Source organism: Pollicipes pollicipes, unplaced genomic scaffold, assembly GCF_011947565.3.
Source record: "Pollicipes pollicipes isolate AB1234 unplaced genomic scaffold, Ppol_2.1 Scaffold_2555;HRSCAF=2994_pilon_pilon_pilon, whole genome shotgun sequence".
NCBI lineage: Eukaryota > Metazoa > Arthropoda > Thecostraca > Pollicipedomorpha > Pollicipedidae > Pollicipes > Pollicipes pollicipes.
Window position 1 is genome coordinate 14,873,825 of NW_023596136.1, and position 27,745 is coordinate 14,901,569.

At 54.4% G+C, this 27,745-nt stretch overlaps 1 protein-coding gene across 1 annotated transcript in view; it reads right to left on the reverse strand.

Moving 5' to 3' along the window:
• Nucleotides 1–14,523, reverse strand: part of LOC119098451 (uncharacterized) — a 90,617-nt gene extending 76,094 nt beyond the window's left edge. Inside the window, exon 1 of the mRNA XM_037221370.1 lies at nt 14,357–14,523. The gene's annotated coding sequence lies outside the window, so the exon portion shown is untranslated. The remainder of the gene's footprint in view (nt 1–14,356) is intronic.
• Nucleotides 14,524–27,745: the final 13,222 nt, after the last annotated feature.

Here is a 27,745-nt window from a genome sequence, read left to right on the forward strand (position 1 = left end):
CCTTCTCTCGGCGGCCGGCACCTACACACCGAACCGACGCACCGCCAGCCGGTAAAAAATGAATGTTTGTCCCATAAATTCGCATCCGAGTAAACAGCTATGCCGGTGACACATCGACTCCATTTCGCTGATTGAGCCGCGCCTCCCGTCTCGTCCGGCCTCCCGCGAAGACGGGTCGCGTAAATAACGCTCCACCAAACACGGCTCATGCCAGGTACACGAGAGGGAGATAGACGCGAACGAGCGCAGCGATAAGCCCCAATAGATGCCGAGCAGGGCACGTCCGGTTCACGCCGTAAATAAATGCCTCGCCGTAAACGTGGAATGCGCCGTGAAACTGGATACGTGTTGCGACTAAGGGAGCAGCAGATAAACGGTAATGGGACAACGGGCGATAGATAGACTTCTTTTGACAGGTCAACAGGCTCGGAGCCGGCCTCCCACGGGGTCAAACGAGCCGTCCTCCGTCAAACAGCGCCCGCGCTGTATAATTGGGACGTTCTCCGCCGACAGACTCACAAGTTCATCGGCTGGAAAACATCGCGCCGACGTTCACGCGTCGCCCGGGGTCAGACGACTCGTGGAGGCACGCACGCCTCGTGAGCGGCGCACCAGGGGACGACAGTGCGGCGAAGAATGGAGCCGTCACACCACCAGAGAGCCGGACAGCCGCAAACGGCGGCGTCCCCTCGCCAAAAGCCCTCTAACGAGCCCCGCCAGCCACTGGCCACACTTCATTTATCAAATTGGGCCAATGCGAACGCACAGAACCAGATCGCAACAATAACTGCCGCCATTTATAACGTCGCCGAAACGCGATCGCCGCGGTTCCATTAGCGCGGTGCGCGGCCCTTGTTGCACGGACCGCCGGTCACGATTGGCCGTGTAAACACGCCGATAACGGCGGCGCCGCGGGCAAGACAGGCCCGACGGCGCGTGCCACGGCGTCCCTACCCCGCAAAGCGGATTACCATGACAAAGGGAGCGAGATGGGATGCTGAGTCGGGCCGGCCGGCGCCGTTCCGGACCGTCCCCGGCCGGCGCCGCGGGGGGCGTTGGTAGCCTGGAGACGCCCCTGGCCCGGCGACCGGTCGGGCCAGTCGCAGGGGCGGATCCAGGGGCAGGAAACCGACGGCGGTGAGAACGGAGTGTAATGTGCTATCCATGAAACGTGCAGGACAGAGACTGACAGAACAAAACAAAGAAACAGGAGTTGGCTTCTGCAGCACGTGCGAGCTGGAAAGGCCATTTCACACACTACAGGCAAATGGTTTACTGACCGAAGCGGCAACATCAAAAGACTGCCCAACCGCATTGTGTCATGATGGTCCCAGCGTTAAACAGTCAGGCGAATACATACAACTCTGGCCATATTCCAAGATCGGTCAAAATGAAAAGCCTCCGAAAACCCGAAAGCTTTAAAACGTGACGTTGCTTTAAAGCCACAAGCATGTTTCGTACACCAAACAGAAACGTGATTTTTGACCGATAGCCCCGTTCCCGCGCCTCTGCCCCGGACTCCGCTGTACCCCGCTGATTTTCGACCGATAGCCCCGTTCCCGCGCCCCTGCCCCGGACCACGCTGTCCCCCCGCTGATTTTCGACTGATAGCCCCGTTCCCTCGCCCCCGCCCCGGACCCCGCTGTCCCCCCCCCCCGCTGATTTTCGATCGATAGCCCCGTTCCCTCGCCCCCGCCCCGGACCCCGCTGTCCCCTCCGCTGATTTTCGACCGATAGCCCCGTTCCCGCGCCCCGGTCCCGGGCCCCGCTGTCCCCCCGCTGATTTTCGACCGATAGCCCCGTTCCCTCGCCCCCGCCCCGGACCCCGCTATCCCCGGTCACGTTTGGCGCGTCACGCGGCATCGCGATAGCCCAGCCCTCGGGAGGCGATGGCCCGAGGCCATGAGGGGTCGCGACCGCGATACACCCCGGAGAGGCGAGGGGAGCAGGACTCGGCGATAAGAGACAAACACCACCACGGAGTGGGACGGGCGCCGAGGCAGGCAAAGTCCCGGAGACGCCAGGCTGGCGACCACCGAGCAAATATAATACAAGCACCAGAGGCACCACAAGCCGTTCACCGATCCAGGTGGGAATAGGATAACAAGAATTAAAGAAATAATAAGGAATCCTTGATGGAAAATTTCGGGCTTTGGATTCGGTCGGCTAATTGAGAGTCAGCCCCCAACGTTAAGAGTTATCGGTAGCACCCATAAAACGTACGAACCCTGAATAAATGGAACGATTTCACAGCTGCGGAACAGTAATTTACGTGCCACGTTGAGTGATCAATATGTTTGCCGAGATACGACACCAGCGGCCACAGATTTGGAAGCAGCAGTCCTTACCCATGCCCAGTTCAAATGCACACCCGCTAACATGACGTGGCAGCGTTCTGTCCCACCTGACCCTGCAAACGCCTTCGGCTGCAAATATGAAAGGAGACCTATGTCGCCGTCCATGCATCTGAAGTGGTACTTAACATGCCGTCGAAGATCCCTGTGGCACGAATCAAGGTGGATAGACCCAAACGAGTACATTTGCATGATTGCATGTCGACACCTAGAACTGTAAAGGGACTCACTTCCCTGGGAATGTCCGCGCCGTCACAGGAAACGAGCGCGGCTGTAAAGCGGCAGCAGTAAATAAATTGGTCTACCATTTTAGCAAAAATGCAACCATTCTCAGCCCAAAAAAAAGACAGGACAATCAGGTTTAGGTAAGAACTTCTTAAGTGTAGCGTAAGATAATCACAGCTTTTGCGCAGGTACTCACGTATACCATGACAGATGAGTATTCATATACTTATCTGCCCTATATAACACATAGAACACAAGCAAGCTTAAACACGACACGGAGGCGACCACCACAAGCCATAGACGCCAGTTGAATGCGGCGATAAGGTCATAAGAAACGCCCTTATCTGGAAAACAAGCTCATTCCCAGTCGGAAAAACAAAAAAAAAAGAGTGGCACGAACCATTTTTGCCCCGATCTTTGAAGGGTTAAATGTGAAACGATAAGCAGTTTAACAATTCCGGATGACTGCTGCAGCCGGATGCAACTGCTATATCGCAATGCAAAGGCATTTAAAGACCAGCTACATATGCTGACTTCCACATCCATTCCAATGCATTATTCAGCAAACCCCGTCATGGCTTGAGAAACTTGGATGAGAGAAGTGCAGTTCGGCCGTCGCAGTGTGCTGCGGAGCTCCCCGGTGATTCCCGCTCACTTAACCCCAGGAAATGTGCATAAATAAATCATCAGCTCCGCGACAAAGCCATTAGCCTGTCCTCTTGCAGAATATGTTTGGACTCGGCCAGGCATTAATCCCGGCTCTATCCGCAGAAATCATTAATTCAGCCCCTCCCCCAATCGTCAATACAGGATCCGTTCCCCCAGAAAATTTGCCCGCTGAAAAATGGCTCGACTCCCAGGGTGGCCATAAAATCGTGTCTAGATCGTCGACCGGCGGGAGAGTGTGAGTCATCCCGCCTCCCCTCCTCGCCGCCTTCCCGACGCTGGGCGACGGAAGCGGCCCGTTTTTCCGCCCCGCGCGCCATATGAAACGCAGTGCATTACTGTCAGAGACGGGGCGTCATCAACGGGACGACGGGCACCCGCCTAGGCAGCGCCATCATCAGCAGGACGCCAGCACATCTGGCCGTCCCAGTCCCCACGCGGCGAGACCGGCGAGAAGCGCGTCGGCGTCCGCTTCGCTGCCCTCCGAGTCTCGCCCCTGGCAGCGCTGACCGAGCGCTCAACTCAGGCCATAACTGCCACGCGGCGCCGGCCGACCGCGCCCGCGCCCGCTTATTACTACGTCCGAGCCGGCGATGCTAACGACGACGGCAATATGTAGCTACAGCGTCCGGCCCTATCGCCTGCCAGTATAAATCATCATCAATTATGGGCATAAAACATCTACTTAAGCCCGGCAGCGCGCAATCGCCTGCACATCGATCCGCCAACCGAACCCGGCTAATAGATTGGGGAGCTAATGAAAAACGAAGGCAAGGGGTGGCGACTCCCCTTGACATCCAAAGAGGGAAATTAAAACATGTGTTTCATCCGTCGACGCTCGGCCTGCGTCCCGAGACGCGCGTGAGAAGCACATGAGGGGAGCTTCGGCTGAGATGAAAGGACCAGGGTGCAGACGGAAGCCGCGCAGCGAGGCATTTCGGACGGCGATGCAGACAAAGCTTGCCAGGATACGAGTGGTGTTAAAAAATGGGATTACTAGCTGCTGGTATAGTGGGAAAGGCACTCGCCCCATCGCAGCAACCGGACATTACAGCGGCCAGCCCTGACGTGGGCTTGGTGGCACGAGACGGACCGGACCCTCTGTCAGCTAGCCAGTCCTACCACAGGCGCGGTGTCTGAGCGCACTCGATGGTCAACGTTTTCAGATTCAGAATTTTGTTTCGGGTCAGAGGAACAGGCTCAACCTACTGCGATCAGGTCGGATCTGGTCCCCAGATTTACACTTTCGATTCTTGGAATAGACATGTTTAATCGAAACTCTGAGTTAGGTATAAACAGTTCGGTTCTCTCAAACAACGAAGGGTGATGAATGCAGAATCACGCATTCATACTATTACAGTGAGCGTATTGTTTTACAGAATCTCTCCGCACATCAAGCGGCATTGGTGAATTCCGTTGCTGAGAAAATATAATTAGCTCGAAAGCCACCTCATCTGAGCAGAACGCACGCAGCGCAGGAAGTAGACCAAATCAGCCCAATTGGCGTTTGATGAAGCACCAGCAGGCTCCACGTAATGCTGTTTGACGGCGGTTTCTGTGCCTTAAAGTGGATCTAAAAGCCCACATGGGATCGGCCCGGCCGAACCCACCGCAGACCATCAATCATAGCCAGCCGCCGCCTCAACTCTGAGAGCTGCGGTGCACTGCCTTCCTCGCACATGTCCGTGACAAACGAACTCCGGCACTTCCCAAACATCTGATTTTCATAGTCCCAACAGGACCGACCGGAAAAAAAACACGGCAAAAAGACTCGCAGCCGGAGCGCGGCTCATCAGCTGATACACTGTCTGTCGGCTTGATTGGGTGTTCTCTAACAGGAAGGAGAACACTGCATTTGCCGCACGTGCAACTGTGAATCTGTGCGCCGTTTTTGCCGCCGGCAGCAGTGTGCAGCGGCGCCGCACCCCGTCCGCGCGTCACGCATTGTCACACCGCGACGCAGCGCGCCAAAAATATGGCGCGTCACGTCACCAGCGCCCGACGCGCTTTTTACATCACGATCTAATTGAAGCATACGACTCTTACCGGGCTGCGTGTTTTTCTGCATTCCGCGTCTGACGCCCTCAGTCGCAGCAGCCCTTTGGCGCGGGGCGGTGCGACCTGAACGTTATCTTTACGGCTGGTCGCGCCGGGTTCGTGCCGGTTTTCCCGCGCCCGACGATTTGGCGCGCTTCTCAGGGCTTCCGCTCGCGCTCTCGACTATTTGGGCGGCGAGCGGGCACGTGCGTGGCGGGGCGGCGGCGGGGGAGACGCCGGGCTAAGTCACCGTGTTTCCTGCTCGGCCCCGGCACGACAGGGGCCGGTCGGCCGGCCGGCGCCCGCACCAGCCGGCGCCAAATCAACCGCTACGCGAACCTACAAACGTCACGCGGTCCAGACAGGGGCTGGGGGGGGGGGGGGGGCTGAGGGGAGCGCGCGCAGCTGACGGGGGTCACGGCTGGTCGGCAGCGCTTGGTGGCCCGACTCGCATCGACGGCGCCCAGCCTGTTCACCCGCCGGGCGTGTCATAGCTCACATCTGGTGCCAGCGCGCTTCACCACACCGCGCCGGGATTGCCACGCTCAGAAATAGCGGCTGTAAACCGCGGCCGGCGCGCCTGCTTGACTCCCGAGTCGTGGACACTAGAACTGTACCCAGACATGGAATTCACCGACATTGTCCGCGCACACGGCCGGGTGTCGGCGATACAGACCAGTGGAAGCGTGTCGGGAAGGCTGTCGTCCACGGGGAACCCGTTGACTCCATCGCGGCTGTGTGATGCTTTTACTGATTTAGAAAGGTTCAGTTATCGCCTCGTCTTTTTCAATGGACGCGTCTTCTGTGTGCTGCCTGGCCAGCCAGTGATATAACTTCTGTCTGCATGTCGTACCGCTCTGAGCAGAATGCCACGCCTCCCGAGGGAAAGGATTTTACGACTGCGCGTCCGCACAGTCAGCCGGCGATTGCGGCATCGAGCGGGCAGATCCGTACCAGATGCGGCTCTTCGTTTCCGCCAGGCTGCTTCTGTCCGGACGTCTCCAGACGTGTGGTTAGCCCCAGTTCACAGTCAACCGCCGCTGGAATTCGGATATGTCGGTCAGCCGTGCTTGTTCGGCTTCAATATTGATCATGTACGAAATGCACGGTAAAAGACGATTAGAAACCTTGGCGCTGGCATCACGCTAGCAGCACTAAATTTGGACTTTGCCATACGGGGGAGCGAGCTGGGTCTCCATCAGCCCAGTCCAGCACCACGGCGATAGGATAAAGGGCACCGGCGCCCTGTCAGTGATTGTCACACCCCTGACTGAACCCAGGCAGGCATCGGGTTTTGTGTGTAACCAGCGCGGCAAGTGACACGTCTGTCCGTTTGTTGAATTCTTGCTCTGAGCGTTGAAGCGAAGACAATGGTCCGCTGAGCGGCGGTCGGGCGGCGGATCGCCGGGTGCCGCTCCATCCCTCCATACACCCCACACACCCTGTCACACACTGTGCCAGAGGCCGGGATTAATGCAGAGCCGGTCGCCAACACTGCCGCCGACAGATTGCCTGGCCGGCGGCAAATGAGTGCAGCAGATGGGGAACCGATCGCCTGCAGGCAGATCATTTTATTGAGCAATTGGCCGGCGGCCAGCGGCGGCCAAGACCAGAGGACCCCGGAAAAGACGAGACCGCCGGCGGACCACCCGTAAAAACGGTCGCCTGCTGCCGCGGTTAGCGGCGACGGCATGCCTGGCCAGTGGCCTGTCTGCCCTGTCTGGCGCACTATTGCAGTCACGCGCCTGGGGGATCTCCAGCAGCCGGCGAGCTGGTCGCGGTGTAAACACGCCTCGTGGCAGCGGACAGCCGCGGCGCCGCCATCGATCCTGGCGATACTAATCCGGCTAGCATCGCGGCTTTTGTCGCATTCCGGCCATCTCGAACGCGTCGGGAAGAACGGCGAATTCCGGCGAGACCCCGGCACCAATCTCCATAAATAAATCCCGAGCTGCCGTCGACCGGCAGCCAGCCGGCCGCACCAAATAAGGCCCGCCGGAATCCGACGGGCTGACTTTAAAAACGCCGCGTCTGGCCGACTAACGGGTCGCGTCCGGTCTGTGTTTACCAAGCTGTCGGCGGCAGCCGGCGCCGCCGTCGGCGTCCGCGGCGACGCAGCCTCGTCGGCGGCGACGGGCGCGCGTCGGCAGCGACTTTACGGCAGCCGGCCACGATGACTCCCGCCGACAAACAGGCTTATCTGGCCGGGTTACTGCCCGCGAGCTCCAGCCACGCTCAGGGGACGCCCGGGCGGTAAGCGTTGCGGCTGCCATGCTGGCCGGCGTCCCTCATCAGGCGGTCTTTTCAGCTGGGGCCGACACTCGAGACCCTCTTCAGAGCCGCGAGGCAGCGCCGGGCTGAAAGACAGCGAGTAATCTCGGCGCCCGGCGGGTCCGGGACACTTCGCCGCAGCGGGACAGATTTTGTGACGCTTCGAGCTGGAGGTGTCAGCACATATTCGGCGGCAAGGTTGGCAACTCCTGGCGCCAGTGGAGGCCTGAAATTTCCACGCGATTGAAGCTGTGCCAATGCCAATTCAGCGGTTAGCGAAAACTGAAGCAGATACGATCCTGATCGCCCGTGACGTCTACGACCACTACGATGCCGCACCATGCGTATATTCTGGCGCAATTTCCTGCCATTGGCGGGCTTTAACATCTACATCATCCGGACGTCTGATGGAGGCATCGTACATAAACCATGGCGTCATTTTGTAGATGACCTCAGCGACGACCCCTGTTCGTCACAGTTTGGACACCAAAGGCAGAGTTCACTTCGGCCACTTTACGTAATCCCGGGATGCTCTGACCACCCCTACCCTTCGCCCCACCACTGCCCGTCTCCGTCCGTCTCCTATCCATCGCCGGCTGAGCGCTGACGATGGGGATCCTTCCACGCCGGCCGGGCGCCGCCTCAGCGCCGACGACAGAGCGGGCGCGGAGCGGAGCCGCCGCCGCCGCCGCCGCGCTGACTGTGACGCCGGCCCTGAGCACGTGCAGTCGGCGCGTGCCGCCGGACTCAGGCTGCGATTCTCAGCGTGGGATCACTTCCGGCGGGAGCCTGGCTGCGTAGCGTAACGTAACGTAACGGCTGCGTAACGGGCCGCTCGTCGGTCAACCCGGACTTGGTCCTCTCAGGGGCGAGGTCAGGGACCCGTGGGATGTCATGACACCGTCACTAGACATTCTGGAGTGTGTGGATTGAAGAACGCGGGCACGCGGTGCGACCATCACGACATTCAATAATCGGCATCCCAGATGTTATTTCCTCCCTCTTCTGGTTCCTGCCAACGCCCCTGGTTCAAAGAGGTTGGGCCCCACGCCGGCCAGCCGACAGGTCAGCATCATCACCAGCACCAGCACCGGCGGCGGCGGCGGAGACCACAGAGGTGCCGGCGACACGCAGCCGGCCACAGCCAACTGAATCAACATTGGCCGAAGGCCGAGTCCGGCCGACGGGAGGGAGAGGCCACCCGCGCCCACCCGCGTGACCGTCTCGGAGAGGAGGGGGTGGGGAGCGGGCGCGAGGGCGGAACATGGAAACAAGTCCGAGGAGGGGGTAACTACACGGATGGTCGGCTCTGTGAAGTGTCCGACGGGGGACGGGGGACCGGCGCAACAGACGTGGTGGGGCCAGACACGCGGGGAGCGGCCGGCACCGACCCGCGGAGCGACGTCGCCACGACAGGGGCAGGCAGCGACCGCCGCGGACACCGGCGCACCGCAGCGACCGACCCAGGCCAGGGCGGCGCGCGCTGGGCCACCACCAGAGGTGCAAATCATGACGCCAAATGCCGCCAGGTGGCCGGCTGGTCACCGGCCAGCTGGCGGCCACGCCAGATGACGGGGTGGGCCGGGTGTTGTGCGTCACCCGGGCGTCAACACGGCCGCGACGTTCGCTCGGCGCCCGTCGGCCTGCCACGAGAGCCGCGTCATTTCCAGTCCGGCTGATTGCAGGGGGCGGCGGCGGTCCGAGTGTCGGTCCAACGACATCTGTCGTGTGTCACACCCTCGCGCGTGAGACAAACAGCTGATCGCGAGGTCTGGCGGCTCCCTTGGCTGATCGCGAGGTCGGACGGCTCCCGTGGCTGATCGCGAGGTCGGACGACTCCCGTGGCTGATCGCGAGGTCGGACGGCTCCCGTGGCTGATCGCGAGGTCGGACGACTCCCGTGGCTGATTGCGAGGTCGGACGGCTCCCGTGGCTGATCGCGAGGTCGGACGACTCCCGTGGCTGATCGCGAGGTCGGACGACTCCGTGGCTGATTGCGAGGTCGGACGGCTCCCGTGGCTGATCGCGAGGTCGGACGACTCCCGTGGCTGATCGCGAGGTCTGGCGGCTCCCGTGGCTGATCGTGAGGTCTGACGGCTCCCGTGGCTGATAGCGAGGTCCGATGGCTCCCGTTTTCCATGCGCCTTGGTGTCACCCGCACGCCCCTCACTACTGTGCGGATCGACTCTGGGTAGAAGTGGGCTTTACGGGCACGTCAACTTCAGTGGTTATCCATGTCACGACTTTGTCGGGCTGTTTCGCATGCCATGTTTTTATTCAAACACCTCACGCGTATACTCGGTACCTTGGAAACCCCTCGTCCAGCTGTATTCACATTTGTTAGGCTGAAATTGCCCGACCCAGTCCCAATTCTGGCACGCTCTCTCCCGCCATGTTTCGCCACATGCCTGGCCAGCAGGCGCCGCCGTCCGGCGATTCACGATGATCAACATTCCGCACAAAAGTGCGCTATAATTACCGCGTGACGCGCGTCTGTTTGGTAACACAAGATCGGCAGAATTTACACCGCGCAAAAATCGCGTAAATATTTGCGAGCCCCGGCGCAGGTGTAAACCAAGACGAGCCCGGCGCGACCGGTCGACAGGATGACTCCAGGCCGCCGTCGCCTGCGGGCGCGGCCCGCTATTGGCTGCCCACCCCTCCCGCAGCTGGCCGCGGTTCCGAGAACCCCCTGAATTCGGTCAGTGGCTCGCTGACCCAGCAGGGAGCGAGCCGCCGCAGCCAGGTCGTGGTGCATCTGTGAGCGGCGCAGGGAGACGTCGTGCATGAAATGGCTGACCTGAGTGCAGTTTTTCCGCGTCGCTTCAACGGTCGCCGCTCAGCCCCTTCATTGTTTTACTATGTTTTCGCTATCGCGGTGCGTATCGGCTGCGAGCAAAAACGGCTTTTAATGTATCGACAGCGTCGGTCGGACGACGTCGGGCGGCGCGGAGCGCGCCGCAGCCTGGAGGGGATGTGCAGTTACTGGAGTGGGAAGGGACCGTAGGCTTCGTTTTGTGACTACTTGATGGGTCGTCCGGGCGCTGTTCAGCTCAAAGGGACGTTTAGCCCGCAGCTGTGGGGCAAAACTGCACCGGAACGGATACATTCCGATGGTTTACAGCACACCGAGCAGGTTTAGGCCTGTCGGAGTAGCGTATCGTCTTACAAAAACCTGAGAGGCAAATGTCAACACAGGTCGACATTTGGATGCCTCGCCGCTCTGCCTGCTTGAAACTGTACCTGCTTCCCGGCGGTCCACATCACAGCAATCAGGGTCCAGACAGCGTTTCTACCAGCGATAGCTAGATTTCAGTGATGCATAAAATGACTCGTTCGCCGCTGCACGCAAATGCGACATTCAAAACCACATTTGCAGCGACTGTTCTCATCCTTCTTTGTGCACGAGCAAAAGAACAGGAAAAAATGCAGGCAGAGGTCTGACAGCAGGAGCTCATTAATCTCCGTCTTTGACTGTCTTATGACAGCAGTAGGCGTTTACTACGGAATCTGCTGTCCAGACAAATTTGAAAGCTTTCCCGAGTACTTCGAGAGATAAGGTCAAGTACGTACAGAACGCCTGGCGACACACAGCGTTACAGCTGAGCAGCGCGATATTTGCTTGCTTGGGAGGCAGTTCTTAATGCACACTCGACCCGGTCGGAGTACGGCGCCTCTGCTTGGCACAAAGGCCGGAACGTTCCAAGACGTGTAAAAACGAGTCGTTTCTGCCAATATATGGGCTCAGCGCGCGCTGGGACGCCTGGATTGGATCTGCAGTGTCCAGGCGTCATTTATATTATCGATACGCAATCGCAGATGAAAGTACCGCAGAAATGCTGCCCAAAGCGCTATCGGGGCGCAGCCTGCAAGAACAACCAGTAACGTTCTGGATAACAAGATTGCTGCAGGCATCACGGTGCTCTGGATTGTATCACTAGTACTGCTGACATATTGCCGTCGGTTTCTTATCACGAGTGAGGCCGCGAGCCAACGAGTCATACATGACGGGTGAGCAGATTTTAACTTGTGCCACCGGACCCAAGCCGGCCCTCCGCACTCTTCAGAAGCACCTTTTGCACCCCACCCACACGTCGTCGTGCCGTGCGGTTTTCACCAACAAGAAGCACAATGCGTCATGATTAGAAGTCGTAGCCTCAATCATTCATAATACAGGAAAACGTAAAACTACGGGCTTCCCTAAACCAAGCTTGAAACGGTTTGCCAGCAGCGAGAAGGCTGTATGGCACAGGAAGGAGCTCGACCCAGATCTCTGCGAGTCAGAGTCGCGGAGTCAGGGACAACGCAGGTTGGCAGAGGACGGAACGGGCAGCCACATTGACGTGAGGCGCGGGTCGACGCGTGCGGCTGGGCGCGAGCGTTCCGCCGCCCACCATGAGCCCGCCCGTGTGAGGGCGATGTTAGGGGACGGTGTCAGATCTTGGCGGTCAGAGCTGCTACAATCGTCGGACAAACTGTACGGTGCAGGCGAATGAACCGACTTTAAATCCTCAAATTGCTGGGCGATCCCGTCACTGCGCGCCGCTGCGAACTGTTCTCGTTCACGGCGTCCGAACCACCGCGATACCCGGCATCGAACTGTTCTCGTTCACGGTGTCCGAAACACCGCGACCGACCCGAAAGCGCACTAAGTCGTTCGGTTTCAATCGGTCCCTATCGCAGCGCGCTGTGACCCGTCCGAGCGATTTGCCCTCGCAGACTCCGCGGGGGGGGGGGGGAGGGCGGCCAGCACACTGTGACCAGTGCCCACCACATACGCGTGCCGCCTTGAAATATTTCGCGACAGCTGCCGACAGTGCAGCTAATTTCAAATTCATCGATTTTGTCAAGTGAAATGGCCGGGCTGGACACGCCATTGCCCAGGCAATTTTCAGCTGTGACCTGTGATTTAGCGCATTTCCGCATCAATGGACATCGTTGTCTACCAACTGCCATGAATGACAGACATTCTAATGCTGTTATAACACCCATCTACGCCTATATGGAGTTCCAATACCCTCAGACGTCCGGTGATACTCGGTAAGGATTTGACATCGTTTACATGTCATGACCGCATGCATTCACTTCCGTCTCGCTCGTTCCACGCTTCTCAGGGCGCCCTCTGTCATGATACTGCATGATGGCATGTTGCTTCCTTACACCCACATTCGTGTGCGCAAAGATCGATGTATGCCAAAGGTACAGCGCTATTCATGTCATAAATATAATGACATAATTCTGAATGATATGAGGAAAAGACCAGCCACAAGTTCACCACTGACCACACTGTTTTATGAAGACGGGATTTGCACTTCTGCTCGGTCTGTATTGTCCTAGCCATTGATTAAGATATTGTCGCAGTCGGAGAGCGACTTCATGCTGCCGAAGAAGAAGGTCCTCTCCGCGAGTTCAGCTCAAGCTTCGACCCAAGCTTCGAACACCACAAATGTGCAAAATGACACGCGCTTGCACTAACAAACACATGCCTTGTCTTTGTGATAGCACGATGGACTGTGTACTTATGTACTAATTTGGATATTCCCGCTATTCAAACTGCATGTGGCGACACAATCAGGCAAACTTTGTCAGTTGTCATAGCTGCCCCACATACACGTCGGATGATCAGAGGAAAAAGGCCGGTGCAGCGTCCTTTGTTAGTTTTCGGGCAAAGACAGAAAAGATGCTATGGAACACATACTGACAAGGCGGCCAACCACTGAACATTGATAACTGGTCAACTACACTGGAACCATTTTTGTGATTTATATTCCGCGTAAGTAGGCCAATGCGATTGGAACACCGCATGCAGCGTGTACACGACAGCCATTACCATCGCACTGTGGCGATGGTGTTCGCAGAGCAAGTCAGCAATTCGTTATTCACCCAGCCATCTTCAGCTGGACACATATGTTCTATCTGATAGCACGTATGTCCATTTCGCCATGGGTCAAGTTGCGAGCATACGCTTCGCATTGAACATTTGCCCTAGACAGTTGACCTGCCGCGCAACAACAATTTGCATTGCCCGGCTACTGAAATAAAGCTTGTGAGCAAATTTGCATTCTGAGCGATTCCGCACCGACCCCGAAGGCCCCAAGAAATGCGCATCACATTTCCCGAGCATGCTGCCTTTAGTTGTGAAGCACACTCTCTTGCAAGTGTTTCAATGTCCTGCGCGTTCAATAGCCGTTTAGTATTGGACTACAGGCCATCACAGCACACATGCCAGCCCCTGAAATCTGACCCGAGTGGTCACCGGGATAGCGTGTACCCTTGCTGATTGCATCGAGGATGAGTAAGGCCGCACCATCAATTCATCCAACCGAGGCGTGTGTGAATAACGACACCCCCAGACCATGTATCACGCCGCCCGGTTATGGCGACGGTCCTCTCCGCGATGGAATGAATCACGCATGCATCATCGTAATGCACCGCCGGCCAGAGGCAGATAACGGCAGGCCATTACATCATGGACACCAGCAGCATGGGGGAAAGGCACCACTGCGTCCCTCTCTGCTCCCCAACTTAAGACCGGATTAGATGTGGGGCTATCGCCACGGTAAGCCACATCGTCTTTTAATCAAATGGCACTGTAGGCCTACATCGCTGTACATTTGAAGTAGGTATAAAACGGAACATCGTTCAAGCTTTGCAAAGGCATACAAAACGAAAATTTTACCCATTTTTACACATTCCTGAATTCTGACCCGCGTCATGCACCCCATTATTATAACAAGAGTCAGCGGGATGTCTGGCGGTGACAGTCTGAGGTGTGCAGTCCTACAGCGGGACGGCGATGCTCACCAGCGGTCAGTAGCCCAGCAGCTCGCCGCCCGTGACCTGGTCGCTCCTCGTCGTCGATTGGGTCGCAGTCCGGCCGCGCCGCGGAGGTCGTGCCACCACGGCCGCTGGTCTCTAACGACGCCGCGTCGGCGGTCGGGCCCGTCACGATCCGTCCTCACGCCGCGTGTCAGTCATCTCCCTTCCCGCGACCCTCTCACTCCACGCGCGCCGCACGCACTGTGCGTGAGGCCGGCCGGCAGGCGGCCCCGCCTGCGAGCTCCGACGGACGCCATCAGGGGTTCTCAAACCGGCGCCGCCACAGCGAGCCGGGTTGAGGACGAGGTGAGGGTTCCCGCGGTGTGCGATGCAGACGCGAAACGGGACGCCAAACAGGCATCCACAGCGCCGAGCAGACTCGCTATGGGATTCTGCACCTATCGCTGCCGTCCGTTCCTTAATGATCGGTGTCCTGAAGTCCGGGAGCGAAGAAACGTCCAAAAACGGCGATAGGCTCCTGACCAGACCGCGTGCTCTTAACTACATGTTGTTTTCATTTTGACAAGAGGTGAAACTTTGCTAGCCTTATAAGGGACCCTGCTAATCCGACACTTTATCACTGAGTTTGTGGCGATGCATGGTGGGAACTGTTTGGAAAAAAACAAAAACTTTGGCTGAAACACCAGGATAGAAGGCGGTCTGTTTTTGGGAAAGTAACAACAGCATGCATCACGACATAGCTAATGTTGAAATTTCATGAGCGCTCTGACAGCCCCATTCCGTCCTGCCACGCCCTTAAGCTTATGGTACACATAGGCTTGAAAACGTGGCAGGACGGATGGTATGGTACACACGGCATGTGCTTTCCAGGCGCGCATGTTAGTGAGGCGACAATCGATAGCCCGTCGTAACGACAGGCCAACAGTCACCAACAGCATGCAGTCCGACTTTAACAGCGAGGCAAGGTTCACGGGTGGCGTAATAATGGCGTTGAAAAACCTTTTGCATTCATGTTTTATTCGATGAGTTTCGGGAATTTCCTTTAAATAAATTACGTTCGCGTCATGACCGTGGACAAAATAAGAGTTATATTGGAAACGAAGGGCGGGGTCGCTGCACCATTCTCGTGCTGAGCAGAGCACCTAGAAAGTCGCAGGTAGGTTCAGATCAGCGGACAATGGGAGGCTCTTCAAGCTCGCAACAGCTGTCGTCTTGCGAGGAATGAGGAATGAATTAGGCCATTTCTACTTAAGTGCAAAATTGTCCGTCCAGACAAGAGAAAGCGCTTAACCTACCACCTTGAAGAACTTGCCAGTTGTATGTTTATCACTGAAAACCGATCAAACGCGGCGTTTGCATTGCACCCCTGCGACGACGCCGGTCGTCCGTCGGGGCCTCACCCACGAGTTCGAGAACCCCTGGTACGCGGGACAACACCCGCCATAAACGGCAAGCGGTGCCGCCGAATGGCGCGGAAGCGACGGAAAGAGTTGAGTCACGCCGACAAGGTGGGGGGGGGGGGGGGGCATCTCCCTTGGGCACCGTGTCCGTCGATAGAGCCGGCTCGCGGCGGAGGTCGGCGGGGCCTCGGGGAGCGTCGGGGCCAACTGGCCGGCCGCTCTACGGCTGATCCGCGCTGCTCTGGACCGCGAGCAGGCCGCTCTGGGGTCGGGAGCGAGTCGCTCCGGGTTGGGTCCGGGGTTGCGGAGGACGCGTGCCGGGCGGCGGCCGTAATCGAGGCGCCCCCCGGCGGGAGATGGATGCCGCTGTCGTGCGGCGCTGTGTCGATTTTGACAGCTAAAAATGGGCCCCGGCCGGCCCCGGCGAGGACGTGGTGCTGACGAGCCCGGCTCCGACGGAGAGCTACCAGCGCTGACGAGCACCTGCAGACGGCGGCAGCGGTGGCGGCCGCCGTGGTGGCGGTGGTAAGCTTTGGCGGACAGCTCGTCGAGATGGGCTTGAGATGGGCAAGCATTTAGCTACCTGAATAAGCGGAAGTGAGCTCACGAACACATGAAGATCGGCTTTGGGAATAGGAAAATACCACATTGTTTTGCCATATCCGCTTGCAAAGCCTCTTCTGGGAGCTTGGGACGCGATTTGGCGAAAGCTTGCTGGCGATAAGCTGGTTATGGGACGCGTGCCATCTGAGAGATGGCGAGCTCCGTTTAAACGTTGAGACAAATGTCAGGGACATCTCCCAGATTCCTAAGCGGTTCCCTGATTCCCTGATTCCACTCTGATTACAGAGCGGCTAGAGCCGTGGTTTAAGGAGGATTAGCATCATTCACCACACCTCTCAGCTCCAGGTCCGTCATGCCTACCCCCATCAACGGCACAGGGATGTGGCCAGTAGCTGCATCACATCGGTATCGGTTTGAAATACTCTGACTTGTCCTTGGAGGTTAAAGCTGAATCGGGCTTCGCGCCGCGTCGAGCTTTGTCTCGTTTGGCAACAATGAGGTAAGGGCCGATGGGAAGGACCCCAGTGACGTCAGAGCACGCATCAGTGTAGTTTCTGTTAAGGTTGATGTTTACGATCTCATCAGAGTCCGCAGATAACTTGTCTATTTCTTGTCGAATGCTGGAACGATTCGCTGTCGAAAACATTTCGGGATATGTCGTTGACAGTTCTTAAGATCAAGACGTTTGATTGAAATGGAACAGAAAATATTCAAAATATATTAGCCAAAGCCTTATGGATCACTGAATTCCGACGATTCAAAGCATTCAACATCATCACCCGACTGGTTGCAAAATATGAATAATTACCTGAGGACACCGGAGAGCATGACTTATTCTCTCTTCTTAGCCATTCGCAGAAATGGCGACATAGAGTGTTGCATCACTTGAGATGCTGCCACCTGCAACCACTGCGATGATCGTGGCTGCTGAGATTTCCCTTGAAGTTTTCGACCACGTCCGGGCACTGAAAGACAGCGAGCAGCAGAGAAGTAAAAACTGCCCCATTTCAGGGGAAGGCGGGGGTGAGGCGCGTCAGGGAGGGACGGCGACGGATGACAAACGACCTGGGCTGCACGGCGTCGGCCACAGCCTCCCGCAGAGAGCACAGGTCAGCGCGCTCCTCGTGCATCTCGACTCCACGGACAAAAACCCCGCCGCCCGGTGTCGAACCCAGGCCGAAAAAGGCGGGCGTTTTTGTTGCCAGATGGGCCGGCGGTCGCACGATCTGGCAACACCACGCCCGGCGGCCAGGATGAGTCGGCCGGCTTCTTATAGCTCGGTTGACGAGCTGTCTGCTTGGTCGGCGTGTTACCCGCTTGGTCGGTGTGTTGCCCGCTTGGTTGGCGTGTTGCCTGCTTGGTCGGCGTATTGTCTGCCTGACATATTGTCTGCTTGGTCGGTGTATTGCGTATTCGGTCGGCATGTCACCCGCTCGGTCGCAGCGGGGGAGCAATTCACCCGCGACAACGGCGCAGTCGCCTCGCTGTCCGCCAAATCGGCCTGTTCTCCGCAGGGTCAGCCTCTTATCCCGGTCTCCACAGGGAGAGGCCAGCCGACCCCGCCCCACCCAGCAGCAGCAGCTGTTGGGTCGGACGGCCTCGGCGGCGTTTATGACATCAGCTTGATCTGATTACCCGCGCTTACAAGTGGCGCCGAGCTCGACCACTCAAGGCTTTGTTTTTGTGTGGTGATGGTATCTAACGCGCGCCCGTGCATAGCTAAAACAGCAGCATTGTTGCAACCACCCGTAACAATCGCCTGGAAAATACTTTAAGATACTGAGCTTCTGTAGCTTTAAAGGCAGCAATCACTTTGTAAAGTTGAATACAAACCACTGCATATAAGTCGAATCGCAATTGTTTGTTTACAAAGGGACGGACACTAGTTGAAATGTCATATTCCACTGATAATTAACCAGTGCTTCAGCAAGGATCCCCAGGGCAAATAAAGCCCACTGACATGGCGGACGTTACATCTCCCCACGAGGCGGCGGTGTAAATAAGGCAAATAATAACCTCGGTACCAGTCACCAATGTGTTACCGCCATTGAAAGGGACTGGAACTACGCACAGGCTGGCAACCGCTTCCATACATTCTTCTGATCACATAGGTCATAACATAAGCGGCAGCCAGTTCTCTGTGCTGTTACGAAATGAGGACATAAGGCAATCAATGTTCCATTGCCTTTCACATTCACGATGGCTCCTGAAAAAACCCGCATGCGTGTGGAAATCAATCAGAGACTAATTTTGTCTTTCAAGCGACTTACAAGCACGTTCATATGAATGGATGCCTCGTCGTCCAATTGAATCAACTCAATCCCATTCATGAGCTCTAAGTGAGTTGTGGCTCGATAAGGCCAAGGGCCAGCCACGTCATACACTTCTGGGCAACCACAGACGGACGACATGCCTGACAAGCTCTGCCCTTGAATGAGCCGATTTCTAATGTTGCCCGTAGACAAAAAATAGTCTTCTTAAATATTACTGACAAAGGCTGTTCTGAATGATAAACGTTTTTTGACATTTTGACAAACCTAAAGACGATACAGAAAAGATTCAGAAAAGTAACGCCAAAACCCATAGGGCGCAAGATAGTTTAACTTTGCATGTTCTTGATACGTTGGTGTCAAGGTTTTAGATAGCTACCGTCGCAAATCAGATTACACACTGATGCATATCTCGCTTCTCGTCGCATGAAAGTCTGCAATGTCATCTCACAGGTATCCTGTTGATAATGCAACTTGTTAAACAGTTCACATGGAATGCGCCGGCGTAGGAATGGGAACGCCCTGGGTTCGAGCCTCGGCACGCCCCACAGATTGTTAGATTGATAGATTGTTCCTCGGTTGTTCGCATGAACTACCCAAACGCTGGCATTTTGACTTACAGTATGTGAACATCAGAAATGCGCGCTGTGCCTTTCAGGTCGGGTTATTTACAATGACTTGACGTCGCTTTGTCACACCTCTGCGGGCTCTAGCACGAGCGTCAGATGTGTCATTTTCTTAAGTCGATTGGGGAGGTCAGCTGCAAGCGTTGACCTAAACTACCCCCAAAACCATATTTACCCCGGAATTCGGCCACTTGAACATGCGTCCTAGATGTAAAACGTTTTTACGTTTAGATGGACAACGTTTTTAGTATTGCATAACTGCAATTTGTTTCCTGTGAGGAAAGGATTTCCCATCTTGAGTCAATGTGAACAACCATTTTGTGAAAAGCCTAGAATGGGGTGTCATTCATAGAGAAACATCTTACCACGCGCCCGGGTGGCCGGCTAGATACCCTTCGCTCGGGTGGGGGAGGGGGTCAATTTGACCCTCCCGCTGAGATCTCGGGAACTTAGAAAGCTAGAGACACCAAATTTACAGGGTAGCTTGACCTGTACGTGAACTTACTTAGATCAAAGTTTGAGCTTTCTAGGTCATGACCTTCAGGTTACGTAAGGTCAAATAAGGTCAAATTTCAGGCTGGTCTCCAAAGTGCCACCAAAACCTGGGCAGCTGTTTCTAAGCAAAAGGCCAAACCCCATTTGAGGTCAGTGACCTTGTTTCACCTTTTGAAGGTCATGGTGACCAAAATTATACAAGACTGCTCTGAATTTGGCATTTGAACAATCGACAACGATTACGCTGGGCGGTATGTTCCTATAACAAAATGTCGACCCAGGTCATCTTAGATCGATGACCTTTTCTGACCCCTAATAAGTCAATGGAAGAAATATAATGCGGTTCCTGCTGTCAATGAATTTGAAATGAGCACCGCGAACTATCCCATACAGCAAGCCCTAGAGTAATAAATCAGGTTGGTTGTGACCTTGGCCTGACCTTCATAACTGACCTTAGGTCAGCGTAATTTGCTCATCCAATATTTTTAGTGCCTAAGAAGCATCTCAGAGCTGTACGGCTTCGTCAAGCCCTCCGTTAATGTATCAGATTGGACGATTCCTTAGAAATTACCTTCGCTGAAACCATGGCCTGACTTTGGCCTGCCATCGATCAGCGACCTTACAAAGTACATCTAAATTTTGGATGTCAAACGATCCGCTATTCAATTGTCTGCAGCTTTGGAAAATTTGGCGCGGCTACGCCGCGTCTGAGGAAGCCATTTTGGAAAAACCTTCTGCGGGGGTCAATTTCACCCCCACCCGAGCGCTTCTAATGCATCTTAAAAACGGATCGCCAACGACTACCGGCGTCGCTGGTCGTGTTGTACAACCACCACAGCGACAATTATGCGACCAATGCACTTGCCACTGTTGGGGAAAATATAGGCTTGTTTTTTCCGGGTCACTCTGTTCTTTTAAAAACCGCCGTGTATTGAAGCAAATTGTCATGTGTCCAAATTCAGACGTTGTTATTTGAAAAAAGTTATCAAGCATTTTCAAGTTGGGACACAGACGAATACGACAAACGTCGTCAACCATCAGACGTAAGCAAATCCATTGTCTAGAATATCTATAGTTAAGGTAATTGTTCCGCATTTATTCCGCCCGTGTTCCCTCGTTCCTTACATGCAGTGAGGGGGCTCAAGGGAGCATTGGGGGAAAAACATTCGGGGCTCAGCCCACCCCCAAAGTATAGAAAGTGACGTTCCTGGTGAGAGTCATTGCAGAGTGTCACACGAGCTTATCTTTTGACAAGATGTGATTGGTTCAGCGCTGATGCTCTTTCGTCTGCAGCAGAGCATGCAGCTGGTCTGGTGGCGAGCTGGGCCGGCGAACCTCCGCATCGGTTTGATCGCTTTTCACGCACGACTCGGGCGCGTGTCACGCTTAGCGAGGCACGCCGCCTTGGAGAGCGTTTCTGCGAGCTCGGAAAATCTAGCCGCGACATGCCTGCTGCTACGGTTATTCTTGTTGCGCAAGGCTGCAGCAGAAGCGGTTGGGTTTGTTGATTCCTATGGCGGATGTGTTTCAGTAGGTTGTAGCTCTTTTATTTGGGACCCGCGAGCTGAAATCGCGGCCACTACACTCAGCTTGGTTGTTTTGAATGTGCTAACACCTTATTTGTCACGAGTCATTGCTGCAATGGACTCCCAGTCCACTCAAAGCAACCGCCAAGTCAGTTGGTCTTCTTAAGAACCTTGAATGCCCCTGAGGACCACCTGTCATTTTCCACCGGGGGCAGTGGTGGTGCAAAGGATTTCGAGCCTGGGGCAGAATTTTTCAGGGGGTCTCGAGGACAAAATTAGGGGGTCTCTTTACACGCGGGCCTCCCGAATCAGCAAAGAAGCAAAGTAGGCACCTTGATCCAAAGGATGGACTACCTTATCGGTAAAGGCGGACTTCTGATACAGGAAATGGCAGCCTTGATGCAGAAAGGGTCTTACGTTCCTGATTAGTACCCTCTAGTTCAGCTATGTGGTCTCCTTGATTTTAATTTTGGGAACTTATGGAGAACTACGCAGACTTCAGTTGGAGCTTAAGGGACCTCCTTAACTTTTCAGGGGGCAAAAATATACTCTAACCCCTTGCGCTCTCCCCCAACCCACCCCCTGCTGCGCCGCTCCTTACCAGGGCATGCAGGCGTCATCATGAATAGGAAGTCGAATCAGCCGATGGTCTGTGGGTTCTTGTGCACCTGCAACGCTCTAGCACGTACATCGCAGCTGCGCCATGGCACGGCTCGGTCGCAGGGGCGGTTAAACGGGCTTGTGACTTGTGCCTCACCGAGGAGGTCGTCAGGTGCTTCACCATAGCCTTTCCGTATCTTCCAGTGCTGCCGTCGACCTGGCCAAACCCGGAGCCACTGCCCTGCGGGCCAGCTGGCAGGCCCCCTCCCCCGTCTATCACCTTTGACGGGAGGAAATCCTCCAAGCCTTAGCTTCCTCGGCAGCAGATAGAGCGTATCTCCTCATTGGTACTCAAGCAGAACACAATCTCTACAAATTCAGCTCGCATACTGGAAAAGAAGCAGCAGCAGGGCTCTGATCCACACTTGCACGTAGACACAAGTCCGTTCGCAAGAAAACCCACAGTACGGACATGTAGACCTCGGGGTGGGGGCTATGGCTTGCGGCGTTTCCGGATGTGGATGGGGTTCGCAGCGTTTGTGATGTTTTCTATTAGTGTGATATCACTCAGCGATATGATGCTATTTCATGATGTGAAATAATCTATTGCTAGGCTAGGCCAACTAGGCTGTTGGCGCCCGCTAACGCGTACTTATATTGCATAGATGCTTTTTGCGTGAAGTCACCATTTTATGCACATTGTTGGCCTGTGACCGTGTCCTGAAAGCCAGAAAGCTACTTGAAAATTGACACCGAAATCCAGTTTAGTTATGCTTGTAATGCTTGCTTGGATGTGGAACCCACTTCAGGGCTTTGACGAACATGTTGTTCCATAATCTTTCCCAACAGGAGGCAACAACGAATGCAATGAAGCCGTGGACCAAAATCTGACGCGCGGGGAACAGCTCTCATGGACTGCACTCCACCCCTGCCGTCCATTAAAAATGGTATCGGGTACTCGCTGTAGGTTTGCGTGCTTGACAATGTAACGAATGAGTCGCGCTGGCAATAAAATACACTGCTTGCATATTGATACCAGATGGAAGAAACCTCTACAATTGTGGCGAGGAACGATCCTGAAGCATCTATTCAAGCCCCGGTTTTGATGCACACGTCTTTGCAGTCAAAAGGCTACCATCCACCACTTGGTCTAAGAGCCAGATTTCAGGACCGCTTAAAACACTTTGTCAATGGTTTATGTGCCTGTCAAATGCATCCACAATCTCGATTTTCAATATAGCCGGCGTTTGCACCAAGCACATAGCATTAGACGTAATAACATAATAACGATGCCACATAATAGCTCATTAACTATGACTTTGGAATCGTCCTATATCATCAGGGAATGCTTGACTATTTCAGCTTCCTAATGACTGAAATGCTAGAACAGCTTCCAGTTTCTAATGTTGGGACAAGAATCAGGAATTTAGGACTACCACCAGTATTGGCTTGACGCTCTAACCTTTTACAGGCGCGTTACAGTCACTCATAAATTCGATCGGGAGATATCACACTCTGTTAGGGTTCGGCTTCTTTTGAAAGAAGGCATGTTTTGTTCTCGTTTTGGACTTTATTTTCTGCACTTATTTTGCCACTGACAGTTAACTGTTGTGTACCTCTTTTACGGTCTTGGTGGTGACTAGCCAACGAATCGATATGTCAACCAATATAGCAATGTAATCGGTATGACAGGCCGTGGCTTAGCAGTTCATACTTATCTCCTTGTTTAAATCGCAATATTATTCCGATCTTAGTCACGCAATGAAAACGTGGCTGCGCTCTTTTCCTGTGCGCGTGCTTCAGTGTCCGGGCTAAAGTTAATTTTACGAGTAAATCTGTAGGTCGAGTGAGCCCCTCTCAACGCGTGATACAATGGTCAACTAGAGTGGTACGGTAGCTGATTACGCTATCTAGAATCTCGCATGCTTGCAAGCACGGAGTTTTCAGCACGGAGTGCAAATCTCTAACACCCGTGCTGCAAAAAGACTAGAGCATTTGCTTCCAAAGTTTTGCATCCGTTGGTTTGCTATTGAAACGTGGCAACAACGGCACAATTCCATTTTCTGTTGTTCCATTAGTACAATTTTGAGACCCGCTTAAGCTGAGGAAGAAGGGTCGAAGTCGGGTCCAGCAGCTCTCCGCTGCTAACATGTTCTGACGGAGGAAAAGGCGGAAGTGAGTCGACATCTATAGCCAGACATCCACTATCTTGCGCGAGCCATAGATCCCTCCGTTTCAGGGTGTTTTAAAGAATAACGTCAAATTGCAGCAGCCGGAGTGGACTGAGGTGTGAAAACTAACCGCACAGTGCCGGCCGGAGTGGGCTGAGGTGTGAAACTAACCGCACAGTGCGGGCCGGAGTGGGCTGAGGTGTGAAACTAACCGCACAGTGCGGGCCGGAGTGGACTGAGGTGTGAAACTAACCGCACAGTGCGGGCCGGAGTGGACTGAGGTGTGAAACTAACCGCACAGTGCGGGCCGGAGTGGACTGAGGTGTGAAACTAACCGCACAGTGCAGGCCAATGTGTCGATGACGGCCCACAAATGTATTTCGAATCCGTCCGATCCACAGGTGAACCAGCGATACACTGCAAAACAGTCAATGGCATCATTTTTAAAACCGATCTCGAATACAAGATGCTGCGACCTAAAAGAAGAGACGTGTATTTGATAATCACACGGGGATATGATCCTATCTGTTGTTGAAAATATCCACCCAAAATATGTAAGTGACTCGCAGTGCTTTGGTCACAGTTGTCAAATTGTGAATCCCCGTAAACTTATCGATTTCGTCGACGGAAATGGGCCCTCCCGCCCAGACTCAAAGACCGCCAATTTTCAAACAATGATATTTGTGAAGTAGAGCGCTTATACTGCACCACAGTGCATTAGCTCCCATCTGCCAAGCTCTCATGAAAAGCGGACTGTTCAACGCTTTGGCTGAACCCATTTGTTCGGGTTGCCAAGTATACCCGGTTCCATTAGCCTGGTTTCTAACATCGTCTGCATGATGACAGTTGATAACTTTCGTGTAGGTTATCAGCTCGCCTAATTCACGCTGCACGATGCGTCATGGCGATTACACAGCCACTGGGTAGCGAACTGTGTACATGAATATTTCATTACATGGACCGTGTAAGAGGACTGCGGTATTTGCCTACATCACCCCAAGCCATCAAGCACGTTCACACATGCCAGTTTGCGATGGCAGCGTCGGTTGGCTTCGGTCTTTGACCCATTGTTGATGCGCAAGTCGATGCGTTCTGTGTCACTTTTAGAGCATTACATCGAGTTATTCAAGTCCGTGAATTACCAAGGGTAAGAGACAAGCATGCATTACACATCAGAAGGCCGTGCGAAAGTTCAAATGCATTTTTTGCCAGTTTTATCAACACACGCACCACAGATTTTCATTGTGCTTAACAGTCTCCATCTTCGTGGGACAAAGAGTGCAGGAAATCTGGAATAAAGCGATGCGTGCACATGGAAAATAATATATTGGCCTAACCTGAATAGAGATAACAAATATCAAGCCCAATAAAAAGCGACCTCTCCTTCCCAAAGTTGAATCCAATTTAAGGACACAACCGACCACACCAGGACACTGTGGGAGGGGGTGGCCAAGCAACAGCATTGTATGCCACGGACACGATCCCAGACGATCATATTTGACAAAACCAGCATGCAAAAGTATTCGCTGAACTCGAAAGACGGTATCTGGGTGGTCGGCTCCGTGTGCTAGCAACAAGCTCTGTTTAATATTTACCTTGTGACTAAGGCAATCTAAGCAAAGCGAGGGCAACAGACCTTCAGGAAAAAAATGCTGCGTACTATGGCAGCTAAATATGCATTTTTGCGTAAGCTTTCTAGAGAATTGTACTATCACCGAAAACACGAGACCGTTCTTCTACATCCAGTGTGGCAAAATAAACCACATTCGTCTCATGATGTCACGAAGGTGCAGCTGTTGCCACTCGACCAACTTAACCGGCTTGTGACTGTGTATCGTTCGTTCGCCGGTGAGGAGATTTGCGACGGGCAACGCCCAGATATCAGCTGACATTTGGTGTGCTCCCGTGACCGACGCCTTTTGATAACATTGTTGTGCTCCCGTGGACCGACGCCTTTGATAACATTGGTGTGCTCCCGTGACCGACGCCTTTTGATAACATTGGCAAACGTGGTGTCTCCACCGAGACCAGCATCTGAACCGGACTGTGGGAGTATGATTCGGTTTGACGAAACGCAGGTCACCGTTTCTGAATGCATAAAAAGCCCATACACGACTAAATCAGGACAGCCTTTGGCTTATAACGCTCAGCTATGTACTCTGAAGATTGCTGTGTTCGCCTAAGCCATGACGGAGGGGACTGCGACAGTAGATAACTCTTTCCAAACAAGATACGCGCATGCGACGTCAGAAACGTTGATATTTCAGATAGCTGCTCTTGACATCCCAAACGGCCGCTGAAAAGCGGAAGGGAAGAGCGCTACCGCCCTCAGAGGGGAGCGCGTCTCCCCTATCCGAGTGGGGGTAACTGTGTTGTCAAACTGGCCCGGACCGCAGCTACACAAGAGGGGAGACAGGGGGATAGTTGGGAACGACAGATATCACCCCGCAGTCGTGGCAGGGGCTGAGTGGCAGACATGAAGCTATCAAACCGGCGAGCGAGACAGAGTAGAATGATTGGCATGCAGGCCTAAAGCTGTGTTTTACGCACCATGCGAAAACATGTTGAAGTGTTGGTGGAAGGCAATTTGAATGAGCTGCCTCGCACTGAGGCATGGAGGCGCGACCAATCACGTCGTCTTGGTGTTTAGTCGACATTGGGGCTTTATGGCACAATCAGCTACTGAAGTTTCACCGCACCGTTTGCCTCCCACCCTGGCAGGAGTGACGGACATAGCGGAAAGTCAAACGCCGTACTTCTGGTTTTCCGGACGGACAGGTTTATCACTTCACGTACCGGCAACCTCGTCCTACAGTTTCGTCGCTCACTTACAAATGCAGGGCACATCAGCATTGAAGGTAGGTCCACGCCTTTGCAATGCTATACGGCAAGGGCACAGAGAAATAGCTCGCAAACATGCTGCACTGCGGCAACATGTTAGTAACGAGCTGCAATCGGACTAGGAACAATGCGGACTGGAAAAGTGTTTTGAATAGGGCATTCGAGCAAGCATAACTAAATGGAGCCGTATCAAGTATCGAATCTAAAAGTTAAGAAAACTCGGAAAAACAGGATCGAAACCTATGGAATATGCTCAGGTCTATTAAAATCCAGCAAATGTTACTCACGAAAGGTTTTTGTTTCGTCCCCATGCACTTATTCGTCATTTCAAGATTGATGCGATCCAACTCCCAACATTAAATGACGAATAGCAAACAACCTGGCCAGAAGCAAGCAAGAACACCTTTCTACCTCACGAATTTGCAGGACCGCGGATGCGACCCTGCAGTCCTAAACACGCACCACTTGCAATGCACGACCTTCACAGGTGGTGAGTCTAGCGCCCTCTATAAACATTATGTGTTGGCTAGAGCCATCTACTGGAAAATTGGTGAAACCAAAATTGTCTATGTCAAAGCCCAAAGGACTCGATTATCGATGTCTTGCTTATGTCCATCTCTCGCAGAAGTGGCGCAGGCAGGGAGCACAGGGGTATGTTCCACCCCCCCCCCCCCTTAGGCTCTGAGTGGCTCGAAACGCCTCTCGGGATCAACGATGAATAACCTGATGAGAGAGCCCGAGGGGCTCGAAAGGCCGGCCTGAGGTCGCATTCAGGGGCCCGACCCGCATGGCCGGGCACTCAAATGGCAGCCGGACGACCTTTTGTGCCGATCGGGGCCCCCTGAGTTGAAAAGCCTACATTCGGACAGACTACACCAGGACAGCACAACTGGCTTCATGTCGACATAGGCCTGCAGGTT